Source organism: Athalia rosae, chromosome 3 (genome assembly GCF_917208135.1).
Source record: "Athalia rosae chromosome 3, iyAthRosa1.1, whole genome shotgun sequence".
Lineage (NCBI taxonomy): Eukaryota > Metazoa > Arthropoda > Insecta > Hymenoptera > Athaliidae > Athalia > Athalia rosae.
This window is the reverse complement of record NC_064028.1, coordinates 13,722,202-13,728,011: the sequence shown is the minus strand read 5'-3', so window position 1 is coordinate 13,728,011 and position 5,810 is coordinate 13,722,202. Positions and strand designations below refer to the sequence as shown.

Sequence of the window (5,810 nt, the reverse complement as noted above, 5' to 3'; positions counted from 1 at the left end):
TAATGTCCTTTTTATATTATTTTCTCTCTCTTCCAACGGACATAGCAAGATCGTTCGTCGTCGACGTGTGTGAGTGCGACACGAGCCGTTTCGGCCGTAACGTAGTTCGATATTCGTGACACGCGTAAAATGTACGCCACCTCTTGTGCCATGTGTGTCTTTTGACTGGATTATAATTGCGTGAGATTCACGGTGGAATCTACCAAAATAATCATCGATTCGCTGCTTTTTTTTTCGCAGTAACGAAACGTTAATGATCCTTCCGCAGGTTCACCTACGGAAACCTTGTTACGACTTTTACTTCCTCTAAATGATCAAGTTTGGTCATCTTCCCGGCAACATCGGCAATGCCGAGGCATTGCCGCGTACCAGTCCGAAGACCTCACTAAATCATTCAATCGGTAGTAGCGACGGGCGGTGTGTACAAAGGGCAGGGACGTAATCAACGCGAGCTTATGACTCGCGCTTACTGGGAATTCCTCGTTCATGGGGAATAATTGCAAGCCCCAATCCCTAGCACGAAGGAGGTTCAGCGGGTTACCCGGGCCTTTCGGCCAGGGAAGACACGCTGATTCCTTCAGTGTAGCGCGCGTGCGGCCCAGAACATCTAAGGGCATCACAGACCTGTTATTGCTCAATCTCGTGCGGCTAGAAGCCGCCTGTCCCTCTAAGAAGATTTATTTGTACGCCGGTAGTAAAAACCTCCCGACCGAAGCCGGGGGCCTTCGAGATACCGGAAAGTACGCCTATTTAGCAGGCTAGAGTCTCGTTCGTTATCGGAATTAACCAGACAAATCGCTCCACCAACTAAGAACGGCCATGCACCACCACCCACCGAATCAAGAAAGAGCTCTCAATCTGTCAATCCTTCCGGTGTCCGGGCCTGGTGAGGTTTCCCGTGTTGAGTCAAATTAAGCCGCAGGCTCCACTCCTGGTGGTGCCCTTCCGTCAATTCCTTTAAGTTTCAGCTTTGCAACCATACTTCCCCCGGAACCCAAAAGCTTTGGTTTCCCGGAAGCTGCCCGCCGAGTCATCGGAGGAACTTCGGCGGATCGCTAGCTGGCATCGTTTATGGTTAGAACTAGGGCGGTATCTGATCGCCTTCGAACCTCTAACTTTCGTTCTTGATTAAAGAAAACATTTTTGGCAAATGCTTTCGCTTCTGTCCGTCTTGCGACGATCCAAGAATTTCACCTCTAACGTCGCAATACGAATGCCCCCATCTGTTCCTATTAATCATTACCTCGGGGTTCCGAAAACCAACAAAATAGAACCGAGGTCCTATTCCATTATTCCATGCACACAGTATTCAGGCGAAAATAGCCTGCTTTAAGCACTCTAATTTGTTCAAAGTAAACGTACCGGCCCACCTCGACACTCAATGAAGAGCACCGCGATGGGATATTAGTTGGGCCGCCCCGAAAGGCTAAGCCCACCGGTAGGACGTCCCACAATCATGCCAGTTAAACACCGCGAGCGGTGAACCGACAGCGTGGGACACAGATTCAACTACGAGCTTTTTAACCGCAACAACTTTAATATACGCTATTGGAGCTGGAATTACCGCGGCTGCTGGCACCAGACTTGCCCTCCAATTGATCCTCGTTAAAGGATTTAAAGTGTACTCATTCCGATTACGGGGCCTCGGATGAGTCCCGTATCGTTATTTTTCGTCACTACCTCCCCGTGCCGGGAGTGGGTAATTTGCGCGCCTGCTGCCTTCCTTGGATGTGGTAGCCGTTTCTCAGGCTCCCTCTCCGGAATCGAACCCTGATTCCCCGTTACCCGTTACAACCATGGTAGGCGCAGAACCTACCATCGACAGTTGATAAGGCAGACATTTGAAAGATGCGTCGCCGGTACCAAGACCGTGCGATCAGCCCAAAGTTATTCAGAGTCACCAAAGTAAACGGCGGACAGGACGAACCCGCCACCGATTGGTTTTGATCTAATAAAAGCATTCCTCCCATCTCTGGTCGGAACTCTGTTTGCATGTATTAGCTCTAGAATTACCACAGTTATCCAAGTAAATGTGGGTACGATCTAAGAAACCATAACTGATTTAATGAGCCATTCGCGGTTTCACCTTAATATGGCTTGCACTGAGACATGCATGGCTTAATCTTTGAGACAAGCATATGACTACTGGCAGGATCAACCAGGGAGCTTTGTGTTATTGGTAGCTCTTTTCGTGTGTTGCCCCATGCCGCCGAGTCTTTGCCCGGTCGGCCACACGTTTTAATATAATATGTATATCTGGTACCGCACAACTTGTGTACGCGTACTAGCGCTCAGAGCGCTCTGTTCGACTTTGTGTTTCCTCGGGTGAAGACAATTTTTGTCGACTCCCCGGTGCAAATCGTTCGAATTATCCTTCTCGTATCCTTCGGCTAGATTGCAAGCGTCGGGAGTACGATTGGAAATCAATGTGTACCGTCTGCGAACAGACTGTGATACGCACGGAATGTGGCGAGTTGATGCCTCTGTTCGACTGCTTCCCTCGACTTGCGAGAGAAGACTTTCTGGTCACCGCATAAAGGGCCATTCGGTCTTAGACACCGACCCGCGGTTATGTAGTGTCGACGATTCAAATTGAATCATATTTTCTAGACGGAGCGAAGAACTCGCCCCTGCGAAACGTGAGCGCTCGGAAAAACTTTGAACTCGTGAGAGTGGTTCTTACCGGAACGAAACGAACGCCTGTGGTGCGAATCTCCGCTCAGACGAAAAATTTTCAAAATTCGAAAAAAATTTTTGTCTGCGTGTTCGTGACACGGTGAGGACGAAACCATAGCCCCGACAACAAACCCGCAAAGGAATGTCGAGATACGGGCCGAAACAAGTCGAAAGTTCCGAAACCCGAGGACTAGGTGCCGACCGACCGGTCGAGACCGCTCGGTGCATGAAGTATCAACGGTGCCGCTCGGACGTCGGAGCCGGCCGGTCATAACACGTGTTCCTTATGGGGCAAAACAGCAACGCGACCTGAAAAATTTGGCAGTACGTTGGAACTTAGTTCCATGCGAGAATCGTTGGGACTTTGAAAATTTTTCGATCCAACGAGTGATGCGCGACTCTTTCGGACTTTGAAAATTTTTCGTTCCAACGAGTGATGCGCGACTCTTTCGGACTTTGAAAATTTTTCGATCCAACGAGTGATGCGCGACTCTTTCGGACTTTGAAAATTTTTCGTTCCAACGAGTGATGCGCGACTCTTTCGGACTTTGAAAATTTTTCGATCCAACGAGTGATGCGCGACTCTTTCGGACTTTGAAAATTTTTCGATCCAACGAGTGATGCGCGACTCTTTCGGACTTTGAAAATTTTTCGATCCAACGAGTGATGCGCGACTCTTTCGGACTTTGAAAATTTTTCGTTCCAACGAGTGATGCGCGACTCTTTCGGACTTTGAAAATTTTTCGATCCAACGAGTGATGCGCGACTCTTTCGGACTTTGAAAATTTTTCGATCCAACGAGTGATGCGCGACTCTTTCGGACTTTGAAAATTTTTCGATCCAACGAGTGATGCGCGACTCTTTCGGACTTTGAAAATTTTTCGATCCAACGAGTGATGCGCGACTCTTTCGGACTTTGAAAATTTTTCGATCCAACGAGTGATGCGCGACTCTTTCGGACTTTGAAAATTTTTCGATCCAACGAGTGATGCGCGACTCTTTCGGACTTTGAAAATTTTTCGATCCAACGAGTGATGCGCGACTCTTTCGGACTTTGAGAATTTTTCGGACTTTGAAAATTTTTCGATCCAACGAGTGATGCGCGACTCTTTCGGACTTTGAAAATTTTTCGATCCAACGAGTGATGCGCGACTCTTTCGGACTTTGAAAATTTTTCGATCCAACGAGTGATGCGCGACTCTTTCGGACTTTGAAAATTTTTCGATCCAACGAGTGATGCGCGACTCTTTCGGACTTTGAAAATTTTTCGATCCAACGAGTGATGCGCGACTCTTGCGGACTTTGAAAATTTTTCGATCCAACGAGTGATGCGCGACTCTTTCGGACTTTGAAAATTTTTCGATCCAACGAGTGATGCGCGACTCTTTCGGACTTTGAAAATTTTTCGATCCAACGAGTGATGCGCGACTCTTTCGGACTTTGAAAATTTTTCGTTCCAACGAGTGATGCGCGACTTTTTCGGACTTTGAAAATTTTTCGATCCAACGAGTGATGCGCGACTCTTTCGGACTTTGAAAATTTTTCGATCCAACGAGTGATGCGCGACTCTTTCGGACTTTGAAAATTTTTCGATCCAACGAGTGATGCGCGACTCTTTCGGACTTTGAAAATTTTTCGATCCAACGAGTGATGCGCGACTCTTTCGGACTTTGAAAATTTTTCGATCCAACGAGTGATGCGCGACTCTTTCGGACTTTGAAAATTTTTCGATCCAACGAGTGATGCGCGACTCTTTCGGACTTTGAAAATTTTTCGTTCCAACGAGTGATGCGCGACTCTTTCGGACTTTGAAAATTTTTCGATCCAACGAGTGATGCGCGACTCTTTCGGACTTTGAAAATTTTTCGATCCAACGAGTGATGCGCGACTCTTTCGGACTTTGAAAATTTTTCGATCCAACGAGTGATGCGCGACTCTTTCGGACTTTGAAAATTTTTCGGACTTTGAAAATTTTTCGATCCAACGAGTGATGCGCGACTCTTTCGGACTTTGAAAATTTTTCGATCCAACGAGTGATGCGCGACTCTTTCGGACTTTGAAAATTTTTCGATCCAACGAGTGATGCGCGACTCTTTCGGACTTTGAAAATTTTTCGATCCAACGAGTGATGCGCGACTCTTTCGGACTTTGAAAATTTTTCGTTCCAACGAGTGATGCGCGACTCTTTCGGACTTTGAAAATTTTTCGATCCAACGAGTGATGCGCGACTCTATCGGACTTTGAAAATTTTTCGATCCAACGAGTGATGCGCGACTCTTGCGGACTTTGAAGATTTTTCGATCCAACGAGTGATGCGCGACTCTTTCGGACTTTGAAAATTTTTCGTTCCAACGAGTGATGCGCGACTCTTTCGGACTTTGAAAATTTTTCGATCCAACGAGTGATGCGCGACTCTTTCGGACTTTGAAAATTTTTCGATCCAACGAGTGATGCGCGACTCTTTCGGACTTTGAAAATTTTTCGATCCAACGAGTGATGCGCGACTCTTTCGGACTTTGAAAATTTTTCGATCCAACGAGTGATGCGCGACTCTTTCGGACTTTGAAAATTTTTCGATCCAACGAGTGATGCGCGACTCTTTCGGACTTTGAAAATTTTTCGTTCCAACGAGTGATGCGCGACTCTTTCGGACTTTGAAAATTTTTCGATCCAACGAGTGATGCGCGACTCTTTCGGACTTTGAAAATTTTTCGATCCAACGAGTGATGCGCGACTCTTTCGGACTTTGAAAATTTTTCGATCCAACGAGTGATGCGCGACTCTTTCGGACTTTGAAAATTTTTCGATCCAACGAGTGATGCGCGACTCTTTCGGACTTTGAAAATTTTTCGTTCCAACGAGTGATGCGCGACTTTTTCGGACTTTGAAAATTTTTCGATCCAACGAGTGATGCGCGACTCTTTCGGACTTTGAGAATTTTTCGATCCAACGAGTGATGCGCGACTCTTTCGGACTTTGAAAATTTTTCGATCCAACGAGTGATGCGCGACTCTTTCGGACTTTGAAAATTTTTCGATCCAACGAGTGATGCGCGACTCTTTCGGACTTTGAAAATTTTTCGATCCAACGAGTGATGCGCGACTCTTTCGGACTTTGAAAATTTTTCGATCCAA

General features: G+C 46.7%; 1 non-coding gene across 1 annotated transcript; it reads right to left on the bottom strand.

Moving 5' to 3' along the window:
- Nucleotides 1–251: 251 nt before the first annotated feature.
- LOC125500432 lies at nt 252–2,165 on the bottom strand. The gene has a single exon (XR_007277814.1). It is a non-coding gene; the product is annotated as a small subunit ribosomal RNA (ribosomal RNA).
- Between the last annotated feature and the right edge of the window lie 3,645 nt (nt 2,166–5,810).